The 13,738-nt window shown below is 49.5% G+C and overlaps 1 pseudogene; it reads right to left on the reverse strand.

Moving 5' to 3' along the window:
• Positions 1 to 8,371: 8,371 nt before the first annotated feature.
• Positions 8,372 to 11,244, reverse strand: LOC148183187 (E3 ubiquitin-protein ligase PHF7-like; annotated as a pseudogene).
• Positions 11,245 to 13,738: the final 2,494 nt, after the last annotated feature.

Genomic DNA, 13,738 nt, shown 5'->3' on the forward strand with positions numbered 1-13,738 from the left:
AAACAATCAAAACTAAAACCCAACCGGAAGAAAAGAGAAGTAGATGCATTCACTGAGTTGGAAAATGAATGGCACAAGCCAGATGGTGGAGTTAAATTTGGATGGGCTTTAGAATCACTATTTGCACCTGTAGCCTCCTACAGGAACAGAGAAATGCTATACAAATTGCTAGGGCAAACTGAGAGATTAGCAGCAGCCACCAAGAAAGGATTTAAAGACATAAATTTGCAATTGCAAGCCACATCTCGAATGACTTTACAGAACAGGATGGCACTAGATATGCTATTGTTAAAAGATCTATTGTGTGTCAATATCTGAAAACGAAAATTGACCATTGCTGCATCCATATTCCAAATGTGACCATTGAAGTAGAAAAAGATATTTCTCAATTAGAAACGATTGAATCCAAAACAAGAGAAATTGAAAAAGAAGCACAGCATAATTGGATCGGAGCTATATTTGAGTCCTTAGGACTTCAGGTTTCTGGATGGGTTTCGTCAATAGTACAGTACATTCTATTATTTGTAGTTTTGTTATTAATCGTTTGGTTAGCCTATAAGTGTGTTCTAGGAGTCATCGAAAAAGAAACAAGACGCACCAGAAGAGTGATAAAAGCCTTGACAAGAACCAATGAGATATGCCTCAAAGAAAGACGCCGACCTCCTCCGAAGTATGAAGATGTCGTTGGGCAAGATAATCCAGCATTTGAAAGAACCAACGATAACTAAGAGTTGAGCATTCTTGCAGAAGATTGAAGAATGCTCAAAAGGGGGGGAATTGTTGCCATTTGGTTCAATAAACTGTATTAGTTAGCATTAGTTTGACATTAGTAGTAGTTATGCTAAGGCTTGGTAGGCCACATGTGACCTGCAGATGAACTATACGGCAGATATTGCAATGTAAGCAGTGTAACTAGGAGATAATCTAGGAATGTACCTTTTGGCAAAACTTAAATGTCAGAGAGATAATCGTACCAGGTAGTGAAAGAGAATTAAGAAATTATGATGATGAAGAAATCGTGTAGAAAACATATAAAAACCCTGTGATTTTTCTGTGAAATGGGGCTCTGTCTTTGGACGCTAGTCCACAGGCTCCCGGGCCCTCAATAAAGCACCGCATAAACGACTTCGGTTGTTTGTGTTTTCTTCAGATCGGGCAACACTTGGACCTTTCCAAGTATTGCTGATGACAGAAACAGCCATCAAGAGAGCTGAACACAAGTGGACCCATCCCACTCGGGTCAAGATCTCTGAAGCCTCAGAGATTTGGACATCTCAGCTGGAGGAGAAGGATGGGAAGCTGTGACTGACACTCCACAGGAGTGGACCAGAGCAGGAGCCAGTGCGTCGACATCGGGGGGAGCCCTGAGTGCCTCCCCACAGACTGCCTGCTAAAATAGTTTGTGTGGGCATCCCTTCTCTCCAACCTCCAGTCGTTAGAGGCCAATCCTGGCTGTCATGGCTTTCTTTATGTTAAGCTGTTTCTGTGCCTTCACGCAGCACAGGTGGTGCAGGAGACAACGTGAAAGTGAAAATTAGGTCAGGAAATTAGATGACACCATTAGAATGCTTCTCTTAATAATCTTACTTTTATACTGTCAGGCTGGGGCCAAAAGTGGGAAAATAATTTTTTAACCTTAGGAGAAGAAGTAGCAGAAACCTTTAACCTTAGCAATTGTTGGGTCTGCGGAGGCCCAGGGGAATCTGAAAACTGGCCATAGGTGGCCAGCCCAGTCAAACCTTAGTAGTGGGTTAGCACCCTGGATGAGGTCCATCATAGAAACAAGATTTTGGGATGAAGAAAGAAGTCCATGACAGCTTCATTCTTCTGAAAGAGGCATTTATTGTCTAAATAGAACAGGAAGCATATAGGGGAGAATGGGACATGTTTCCGTGGTTATCTCATGAACTATAGATTAAACAAATGCTTTTTTGTGCTGCAGCAACTCTAATCTTTTTACCATGCATCATCCCTTGCTTAGTACAAATTATTCAACGTGTGATCAAAGAGATGCAAGTATTAGCCATGCCTACTGATCCAGAGATGGCTGCAAAAGGACAGAAATTGATGTCACTGCAAATTGCAAAATCAAAAAAGACCCAGGAACAAGAAATTAAGTCCATGATAACTAAAGTTTGTAAAGACAATTATTAAAAAAATAAAAGGAGAGGGATTGAGAGGAATAACAGATTTGTCTTTACAAACAAGCTGTGGGTCTGCTGGTAGGTAAAACTAGCACTGAGAGATAAAAGAATCAATGGGAAAGGTTCCACTGATTGATGAATGGAAAAAAGATATTTGCCTTTACAAACAAATTGTAGGTTTGCTGATAAATTAAACTGGATATTGAAAGATGAAAGAGACAATGGGGAAACACCATAAATCTCTAAAAATTAAAAATGAAGAGGGAGGGTTATACATTGGAGGGGAATCTTAGGTATCAGGTGATTTACCAAAATATGGATATGATCTAGTATCAATATCCAACTGAGATGGACAAAAACTCTATAATTGTTTTAGTTAGAAAGGATATGTTTAATCAGTGCTGGACTGGTGCTGGGTCATCCGTAATGTGCACGTGGCCCTGAGTAGAGATGGTAACAGCCTTTGATTTACAAAAATATTGAATATAAATACATATTCATAACTCAGTTACCACCCACTCTCCATTTCTCATGTTAATGAGGAAAAAGGCAATTAAGCATGCCTGGTTTGTTCTTTGAAATAAGTCGGTGGTCTTTTTATGAGTAGAGGTCCGGAAAGGGAGAAAGGAATTCATCTTGACCTTCCTACCTTTCAGGGTAAGATGACAAACGGGCTAGATGGGAGTCTGTCTGCGCTCTTAATTTCTTGTTTTAGTGAGCCTTTCTGATTTACTATTATCTTTATCAGGTTTTCTATTTTCTTTCTTAAGCCCAACTGAGTCAGCGTCTCCATCTTCTAGCCTTGATAAGCCTTCCCCATTTGCCCTTGGTGTCTCGGTTTTAGAAGACAGGTGTCTGCTAGGGAGGGCAGGAGCCTCCCTTGGAATAAAAAAATGTAGACCCCCTCCCTCCAAATTATTATAACTCTAAAATCAAGGGGGCTCTCAGGCAGAGATCTGGGGATAGGAATAAGAGTTCTTTACTAGTATTTATAACAAGGCAAACAAACAACAATAACTACAGCATTAGCAAGAAAACAGAACCAGGGACCCCGTGGCAGCTTTCTCGGCCGAGACGGGAAGGGATGGAGGAGAGGCTTTGCTTCACAAATCCCCTCGGGCGGGCAGTCCCGGTGCTCCTGCAGGGCTCTGAGGAACAGCCGGCTGGAACAGCAAGGATGAGCTGAGATCCTGGACCGGTGGCTGAGGTGTAGGGAGACACCATCACAGGATGACACATCCTGGTCATCCCCCAATGTGTTATCCATCCCCCAACGTATCTCAATGCATCCCAGTGTTCCACCAGGCACATTGGGCCTCCAGTCCAGCATTCCACTGCCCTCCAAAGTAGAGGCCAGACCCCCAGAAAGAAAGGCCGACCATGCAGCCGGCTGTGGGACAAAGTCTGGCTCCCAGCAGCTCTGTGGAGCCTCTGGCACAGAAGCCTCCTTCACCAGCTGGCTCTGTGGTCTGACAGAAAGCAGCAGCCCCATCCTGTGCCCTGCCCACAGCCCTTGGGCCGCTTGGGGAGGCCCCGAGGCTGCCGCTGATGGGGCTGCCTGGCTCATTCCAGCACTGCTGCGTCTGCGGCCAGAGCAGGGCCACCATCATGTGCTGCAGGGAAAACTGTGGCAGATGGGAGTGTGACAGCTCTGTTGCTCTGGGCACGGCTGTCAGGCCAAGCCCCCTTTTGGGCTTGGCAGAGCCCGTAGGCTCCTGGAGGGCTGGGGGCACTGCTCCGGCCCAGCCTGGCCCAGGCCTGGGAGGCCTTTGACATTGCTGATTGCCCTCACAGCCTCCAGGGCTGAGCCGGAGCTCAATGGCCCCAGCCTGACCGGACAGTCTGGACTGGAGCCTTCCCGTGGCTCCCCGGAACCCGAGAGCATCAGCGCCAGCTCGGAAACACTGCCTAACCGGGTTTGCCAATATTTTTTCTTGTTAGATCCTTGAAAGGATTTAAAAGGTAAGGTTGTTTGGCAACTTCTTCAAGGAACAAATAGGACACGATTCTTTTCAAGAAAGGGTTTATTAGTTTGGGTTCAGTTTCCGTTTGGAATTCTTGTGCTTCCTTAGACGATCCAGAAATTAATGAAAATCTAACATATTCCTAGGAGAAGTTTTTGACTAATCCACTACTCGCAGAAGTCTCTAAATTCACTGTTTCTCTTAAACACTTCCCTTACATCTAGTTAGCTAGCTGCTCCTGTAACACACAGAGATGCAGTGGTTTACCTGGCTGGACATCACAACATCATGTTACACACACCAGTATACTAACAACCTTTTGTTCCCTGACAGTTCCAAAGTTTCAGGCTCTTCTGGAGGTCCTGAATGAATTTTGCATGCACATCCATAGCCGTGTTCCCTCCCCATGCTCAGCATTCAGCCACAGTTACCAGGGAACAGATGTTCCATACTCACCTCAAGCAATAATCTACATCTGTCTTCCCAACCCACTTTTTCTTCACTGAGCTCTACAGATCTACAAAATAACTTTGGGCCCTCTGCACAAAACAAAACACAACACCAATCAATAGGGTTCAACCCTTCTGATTCTGCTGCTGCTCCCAACAATCATGAATGAACAACACAATGGTCAAGTCAGAAGCTCTATTCTTCACGTCCCTCCTATTCTCTTGCCCCCCACCACATGTCGGCTCCAGCAGAAATGTTCCCTACTGCAGCCTGGTGTACTAAGAAAAATGAAAGGCAGCAGCTGTCTCCCTGAACATGCTGAAATCTAAATGGCAGTGAAACAGCAGCTCTTGCATTAAATGCTCAGCAGCAGGATCCCACAGCTGCCCCCAGAAGTGCTGCCTGCCAAGGGCTGAGATCTCCATTCTGACACACCCTGTAAATCAGACAGGCTGGAAGATTGCAGGGCAGTAACTGTATGAACACAGCCATACATTTCATCAGCGTTATCTAACAAGTCTCAAGAAACAAACGTCATTTAAGCCTGACTTGAGACTATATTCTACAAAATATAACAAGCAATTGTTTTGGCAGCCTGTGTAATTTTTGGGGGCTGTGTATGTTTTCTTTTGTTGTTGTTGTCTCTGTTTTTAAATAGAAAATTCACTGAGTTCAGAAGAGAAAGCCCCAGGTTCATTAGGATGAAGAACCGCACGCACATATGTCACTGACAAGAGCACTCGGCATTCCTCAGATTAACACCAGAGAGACAGGAAAAAGTTAAAGGTGATAGACCTACCTGAAAGGATCCCAAATGTCTCGGTAACCTGTCTAGTGACTATTTTTTTGCTAAGCTCTAAAAGTTCCTATAGCTATGAGGCAATTATCTGAAAGAAAGGAAAAGGCAGAAAGCTGCTCAGCCTTTATTTTTTACCAGGACTCTCTCATGGGATCTACCGCAACTTTGACCACAAGAGAGAGGATGGCAAATTTTGACTACAGAGCATTCATAACCAGGCAGCATTTTTTCCTCCTTACTCAAGTCCAGTAAGGGTTTAAAAGGGAAAAATATACAAAAGGGGCTGAAGAAGTTGTGTCGTACCTCTTAGACGTTCATTATCTTTGGAGAAGAAGGAAACTCTAGCACTTTCTGTGCGTGGTAGAGAAAGAACCCTAGACAAGTACAAAGGGGTTTTAGCATCCTAAAAGGTCCTATCAAATCCCATGAGCACGAGTTAGAGCTGTAGTGCCTCAGAGAAATGGTATACATGGAAGAGCTCTACTCCATAGTATGCAAATAAAGCCTTCTATTAAAAAAAAAACCCACTTTTTACAAGAAAACTGACTGTGTCTTTGCCTTTTGGCAAAAATCAGTTTGGGGTGGGCCAAACCAAAACAACCCAGTCCATTTCTTGTGCTCAACTTCTCTCTCTTCACATTCAACTTCACATCGGATGGGCTGCTGGGACTCTGGACTCCGAGCAGCACCAGTGGTTTTCCAAGATGATTTTCCTTGCTCAGATGTGTGCAGTGTCAGTTTCCCATTTCCTCAGTGCTGCCATTAATATTCCCACAGCATCCAACTACTACAGCCAAGTAGACAACAAATACAAATGGAACTTGCCTTTCTTGGTGCTTTTCAATTTCTGACATCTCAGGCTCATCAGCACCCCCAGAAGGGATGTCTTGGAAATGTGAATCCTCTTGCCACCTGACTTTTTCCAGTTTTATCGTTCCAAGTACGTGAGGCTCTGCAAAACCAGCACCAAAAGAGAAAGAAAGCCAAAACCAGATTATATCTCTGCTTGCCAGGAAAACTTCCTTCTTTCAAGCGAAATATTTACACAGGGAAAGACAGATTTAGGAAGGACAGAATCTTCTCCTCCCTGATTTTCTGAGCTGTAGTTCTGCTCCAGGATTTTCCACTTTGTTCAAGGCATCTCCTATGTATTCTTCAACATTTATCATTGCATCCAGAAGACAGTGAATAGCTTCTGAATTCAGCACAAGTGTGGGGGGCTTGTTGCTATGTGTTGTTGTTTCTTAATATTTTGAATAACTTGGCACAGCTTCCTTTCATTCCTACCTGACTGTGACTTGATTAAATATTCCTTCATCTTCATTTCATAAGGCCTTATTTTATCTGAGCTTAGGACACCCCGATGATCCTTCAGTGTCATTCAGTTTCACTTTCCTGAAGGTCCAGGTATAGAATTCACTAACTAACAGAATGGTCACTGAGCTTGGGGTCAACTCCAGGATTTTGCTCCTCCCTCCACCTCAACACCCATTTTTCTTAAAATCTTGTTGCGTTCCATGTAACTTGGTATGACTGCTGTGTCACCTTTTTCCCCTGTTTGAGAAGTTCAGGGGATGACAACAAGCTTTTTTCACCACTCTGCAAAAATCCCAATGCCTTCTCAAGGTGTGCCTTTCAAAATTCCTGAGATGCAAGCAGGAGTTACCTCTCATTAATCTCCCACAACCTTGGCAAGTTGAAAAAGAAGATCAAAATGCTTCAGCATAAGTACTGACTTCTGCTGCTGATCATCCTCTGCATTATGTCCTTCTTTACACCATATTTGCTCTACAGTGCCTGCCAGAAGCCGTTCCTTAGAAATGGCTCCGTTAGGAGGGTTCTGCTGTTACCTTCTTTGATGCCCAACTCCTCTGTGTCTCCAAAGAAGGAAAACTTGAAAGCACTCGACTCCTGAGTTCTGTCGGTTTCAGGCAAAGGTCCTGGACGTTCGTCTGGGCAGAGTCCTGCGCATCCTCTTTGTCCCAGGCTATTTCCACTGTCTTTTCTGGTTTGATCTTTGAAGGTCCAAGCAAGTCTTTAAAATCAGCAGCAGTGTCGCAATCGATTTCTCCAGACACTTGAGGCAGTGTCTCACTCTCTTCTTTCTTCTTCCGCTTTACTGAAGGAAGGCTTTACTGAAATGAGATTGTTTAAGGATAGCAACTCAGCACACGGCCTTTTCAAAGACAGCTTCCCTAAGAGCCACCTTGCTCTTCATGTCTCCCTAAACGTATCCAAGCCATTAAGGACTGGTTCATGTTCAAGGGTAAGCGGTGGGGAAATATCTGTCTAAAGGCAGCAATGAGTGTCCTTCTTAATTAGCTATGTCCTTAAGTGGCTTTTCCCTTAACAATACAGGATAACAGAAATCAAGAATCATAGAAATGCCAAGAGCTAATTTGGGTTTTCCCACAGACCTGCAAATCTCGAGGTCCCTGTATTGACCCTTCTCACCTTCACTTACGGCAGCAAACAGAGGGACTAGAAAGAAAAGATGACACTACGTGCTGCTGTTAGAGGTCCGAGTTGAGGCCCGACGTGGCTGGCGGGAGCGGTTGCTCCAGCGCGACGTCCCCGATGGTGTCCCCCTGCGCCTGGGCGTCTCAGCACTTGCTGCTGTCCTCCTGCTCCTGTCCTGGTGACTCCTGGATTGGGCAGGTTGATTTGAGGCCCGACGTTGCGGGCAGGAGCGGCTGCGTCTGGGGGACGTCCCTGAGGATGTCTCCCTTTGCCTGGGCCTCTCTGCCCTCGATGTTCTCCTGCTGCTCCTGTCTCGGCAACTCCTCGACCAGGCAGGTGGACTCTGGGCATGAGCTTGCTGCCGGGAGCGGCTGTGTCTGCGGGAAGCCCGCGACAGGGTCTCCCTTTGCCTGGGCCTCTCTGCACTTGATGTTCTCCTGCTGCTCCTGTCATGGCGACTCCGTGACCGGACGGCTCCATCTGAGGCCCGCCTTTGCTGGTGAGAGCGGCTTCGCCTGCGGTCAGGCCCAGCACGTCTGGAACGGACCCTGTCCTCAGGGCCCGTCCAGCTGCTGGATCTTGCCCTTGGTGTGCGTGGGCTGCCGGGTCTTGTCTGCCAAGGAAGAAGCTGGACGCCGGAGGCTTCTGTGGCTGCTGGTCCCTGGAGTTGGAGATTGGGGAGCCAGACGCGATGGCACTGCGCTGCTGGAGCTTGGCCTGATGGCCTCAGATTCTGAAAGGCCATGAGCAGGCTCCGGTCCTGACTGTCTGATCAGGCTGGGGCCATTGAGCTCCGGCTCATCCCTGGGGGCTGTAAGGCCAAACAGGAATGTCAGAGGCCTGCCAGGCCTGGACCAGGCCATGCCCGACCACAGCACTGCCCCCAGCCCTCCAGGAGCCCATGGGCTTTGCCGTGCCCAGCCTGGGCACTGGCCCCAGCCCAGGGACACCCGCCTGCTTTGCCTCATACCCGTGCCGAGACCAGCACAGCTGTCACACTCCCAGTGGGTTGTCCTCGCTCTCAGGCCAGAGCAGCGCCTGTGGGTGCCCTCAGCAGCACAGGAGGAGCACAGGAGCAGCTTCCAGGGCCTGGGGAAGCAAACGGGTTGATGGCTCTGAAGACCAAGTGTCCCAGCACGGGATTGTGCAGCCGAGCTCCTCTGGCTCCTTCTGCTTTGATGCCTTCCCGAGACACAGGTTCCCTGCAGAGCCCCGGGTGCAGCTTCCCAACTCACCCCTCTTCCTCTGCCTCCTCCCTGCCTCCTGGGTAAAGGCATTCCCTGGCATTGCACCTGTTGTGCCTCTCTCCTAGATCTGCAAAGGCATTGTTGTCCTCCCATGTTGGCTCTCTGATGGAGAAAGGAAAAGCTGATGTGTTTCTGCTGCCCTGACCCCATGGAGGTAACAGGGTGTCCCTGCTCTTCCTCCAATGCTTTTCCAAGTCCCGTGAGAAGTGGAAGTCCAGACTCCCTGGATGGGGCAGGGCCTGGACTGCTGGGGCAGGGCCTGGCACAGCACAGCACTTGCAACCTCCTGTCTTGTGAGCCCAGCAGAAGGACACCAACCTGAAGGGGATGCGGATTCCCATGATGAACATTTCAACAAGGAATGTCTCACGGTCTCTGCAGAGGGGGCAGCAGAAGGATAAAACACCAGCGCCCATGGCCTGTCCCTGCAGGGCAAACAGAAGCAGTGTGAGCCAGGCCCTGGTGCTGCTGAGCACCTGCTGTGTCCCAGGCCTGAGGGCAGGGCTCCCACCTGGAGGCAGTCCCTGTGGAACCAGGCTCTTTTGCACGCCGGGCACACTATGGTCTTGTGGGTCATTCTATCCTCCACTGGCTCCATGCAGATGGGGCATTCGGTGCCCGGCTCTGGAGTCACCTGCACGTCCTGCTCTGGACGGTGCTCAGGGCAGTAGGACCTGGGGGCAAAAGGACGGGCATAATGAGAAAGACTTGGTCCTTCCCTGGGGGTGGCCAGAAGGGGAGAGGAGCTACCTGTATGGGGCAATGTACAGATTGACACAGCCGCCCTCCTTGGCACAGGGCAGGTGGAACCATCTGTCGCAGCCTTCCCTGCAGCACATGATGGTGGCCCCGCTCTGGCCACAGACGCAGCAGTGCTGGAATGAGCCAGGCAGCCCCATCAGCGTCAGCCTTGGGACCTCCCCAGGCAGCCCCAGGGCCCCGGGCAGGGCTCGAGATGTGGCTGCTGCTGGCTCTCAGCCCACAGAGCCAGCTGGTGAGGGAAGCTCCTGTGCCAGAGGCTCCACGGAGCTGCTGGGAGCCAGACTTTGTCCCACAGCCGGCTGCATGGCCGGCCTTTCTTGCTGGGGGTCTGGGCTAAGCTCTGGCCAGCCTCTCCTGGCACAAATCTCCCTGCTCTTTTGCCAGGCTCTCACCTTCCGTGCTGCCCGCCTGACTGCAAGTTGGATATCTTGAGGTAGAAAACCCAGGAGTCCAAGACGTTTATTTGCTTGCTGGAAAAGCAGTGTGGCAAAATACTGCAGAATTGGAGAAGAGCTGATGAGGACAGGGTGGCAGGGACTGCCCATTGCAATGCTGGAGAGAGTGCCCAGAGACACTCACCAGGCAGAACACGTGGGCACAGAGCCCGTATTTCTCATGTTTGTCGCCGCAGATGTCCAGGTCAGCCTCTGCACGGCGACACAGCAGGCATGCTGCTGGGGACAGAGCCATAGGCAGCGGGCATGAGCAGCTCTGTGGGGCTCTCAGCCCGCAGCATCGGCCCCAAGGGCTGCTCTGTCCCTGCCTGCGTGCCTGGCTGATGGGCAGGGCTGGAGGCCTTGGAGAGCAGCGGCCATTGCTGGGCACGGGGCTCCCAACAGCTGCCCCCTGGCCCAGCTGGGCCCCACTTGAGGGAGGAAGGAGGCTCCCAGCCCTGGCCTGGCTGAGCAGTTCCTGTCTCCCCCACACCTCTGCTTCTGGGCCCCACGCTGGCCACCCCGACAGCCCCTGGGCCAGGCTGTGGAGGGCTGCTTTGCCCTCACCTGGCTCCCTGCCATCAGGGCCCTCCTGCTCCCTGTCGCACATGGCGGCTGTCCAGCGCTGAGTCCCTGTCCAGGAACGCCGCTGTCTCCACCAGGGTGCTGGTTCTCCTCTCTCTGTGGGAGAAAGAAGAGTGATGGGAGTTTGCAGAACAGGGCCCAGAGCTACGAGGGTGCTACTCCCTGGTCAGCCCTGCGTGAGCCCTGCTCCTTGTCCGCCTTCTGCTCTCGCGTCGACGCGTTGAGGAACAACCGCCCGTCTCTCTGGATGTTCCTCCGCTGATTCTGAGAAGGGAGAGGCAGGTGAGCCTGCAGCACAGGCCCAGAGCCCCGAGGTGTGGGGCCCCATCTGGTCCCTGGGCAGCTGCTTCCCTGCCTTACCTTTCTCCTCCACCGTTTGCCCAGTCCGCACTGACACATGGCCGGAGCCCAGCCTTCCCTTGTGGGGCTTTGGTCGCACACGTCACAATGGCCACTCTGACATCAGCATCTTGCTCCCAAGAATTCAGGCAGCCATGGCCTCAGTTGCCCGGCAACCTCTTGAGGCCACCCCCTTGGGAACCAAGGTTCTGAGATGGTTCCAAGCCTTTGGTCAGCACGGAAACCAGGCCAGAGACTCCTGCAGCAAGTGCAGGGTCCCAATCCCAGCTCTAAGGCAGCCATCGAGGGTGGCACTGTAGGCAGAAAGGTGCGGTTCAGGCACGGCCCGCCACGCCAGGGCCCCTGTCCCCAGCAGTGGGTTGCCCAGAGAGCCTGTGCGGATTCTCTTGCACTGCACAGATTCCACAAACCTGCTCTTCTTGGGTGCACCCAACGGTTTTTCCCCAAGACCTCTCTGCAGTAAACTGAGATGAACCTGATTTCATGCCCGTGCTGACCGCTGTGTGGAACAGGAAATTGAAGCTGGGGGACCACTGCAGCTGCCTTCCAAAACCTCAATTCTCCTGTCATCTAACCATCTAATGAAATTTTTTCATTTATAGACACAGGTTCCCTGCAGAGCCCCAGGTGCAGCTTCCCAACTCTCCCCTTTCCTTCTGCCTCCACCCTGCCTCCTGGGTAAAGGCATTCCCTGGCATTGCACCTGCTGTGCCTCCCTCCTAGTTCAGTGAAGGCATTGTTTTCCACCCAAGGGGGCTCTCCCCTGGAGACAGGAACATGGATGAAGTCCCGGTGCCCCAGCATCAGGCAGGTGCAGGGTATCTCTGCTTGTCAGCCCCTGCCCTGTTTTCCTGGGATCCCGCTGACTGTTCTAGCAGTCAATGATCTGCACTTTGCAGGAGCGTGTTTGCAAAGACGTGAATGCGAAAACTCTACAAGAACTGTTTGTGTGTGTCCCGTCTTGACTTTTTTCAAAATATTCGCTAGAAGGAAAGCATGGACCAAGCTGACAAAGTTCTTTAATGTGGGAAAAGCATTTGACTCCTGAGCTGAGTACTGTTGCAAGCTCTCCAGTCAGATACAAGGTAATCTTTCATTGAATTTCCTGGGTTTCCATTGAGTCAGTGTAAAAGGACTTGCCTTTGGACTTTGCTGTTCACAACATCCAGCCAGAACACTGGGTCCTAGTTAAGGAGTGGAAAGGAGCACCACTGGTGGCTAAGTGGCTTGTGTTGCCATTTGGTTCAATAAACTGTATTAGTTAGCATTAGTTGACATTAGTAGTAGTTATGCTAAGGCTTGGTAGGCCACATGTAACCTGCAGATGAACTATACGGCAGATATTGCAATGTAAGCAGTGTAACTAGGAGATAATCTAGGAATGTACTTTTGGCAAAATTTAAATGTCAGAGAGATAATCGTACCAGGTAGTGAAAGAGAATTAAGAAATTATGATGATGAAGAAATCATGTAGAAAACATATAAAAACCCTGTGATTTTTCTGTGAAACGGGGCTCTGTCTTTGGACGCTAGTCCACAGGCTCCCGGGCCCTCAATAAAGCACCGCATAAACGACTTCGGTTGTTTGTGTTTTCTTTGGATCGGGCAACAGTTTTCTGGCGACCGCGGCAGGACTCCGAAGGTGCCTGGGGCGGTTCGCGTTCTGATCCACTCCACACCGGCACCGAGTGATTCTCGGGGAGTCATCGGTTCGTGCCCAGCCCCCGCACCTGACGGACGACTGCAAAAGGTAAGCCCGAAGGTGCTTTATTTTTTTCTGGTTTGGGTGCCTGCTCATAAGACGAGGCGGCGATCCTCGCAGGGTTGGGCTAAGACGTCTGGTTGGTCTGGGAAGCCTAGGCGCCGGCTGTCAGACGCGGCGAAAGCTGCGCAGGTCCGGCACTTGCCCCTCGCGGTGTCGAGAAGCGGCAAGTTGGATTGGTCTGGTATTTATTTGGTATTTAGTCCTTTTTGTTTGTTTGTTTTGGATATAATTGTTGGTTGAATTTGTTGCTGCTAAAAAGGAAACTACCTCAGTATTGAAGTGATTGTTGTGTGAGTGTGTGGTATGATTGATTTTGTTGGACTGTTAATATTGATTGTGGTTTTATTATTTTATATATTGCTGCATATTGGTTGTTGCTATTGGTTACCGAGTTTTTGGTACGGCTGTGAGTAAGGTTTAAAATGCCATTTAAGACACTTAAGTTTATGGTTCAGTCTAATAAAGGTATCCCAGAAAATACCCCGCTGGGATGTTTACTGAAGAGGTGGAAAAGTGAAAGGTTTTTCCAGGAGATGAGTAAGGACAAAATGATTGACTATTGTAATCATTGGTGGCCCGAATATCGGCGAGAAGGGCCGTCATGGCCAGAGAATGGTACTGTGGATTTTGACACCATAAACTCGTTAATGCGCTATCTGGAGGAAAATGAAAAATGGGATGAAATGAGTATTTAGACCTGTTCCATTTACTGCGCCGTAAAAAGGAGTGGCAGACTGAGTGTGGGATAATGGTATTGGAGATGAAAAA

The sequence above is a fragment of the Pseudopodoces humilis genome, chromosome 13 (genome assembly GCF_049639895.1).
Source record: "Pseudopodoces humilis isolate 2021_Gansu_Grassland_sample_001 chromosome 13, ASM4963989v1, whole genome shotgun sequence".
NCBI classification, from domain to species: domain Eukaryota; kingdom Metazoa; phylum Chordata; class Aves; order Passeriformes; family Paridae; genus Pseudopodoces; species Pseudopodoces humilis.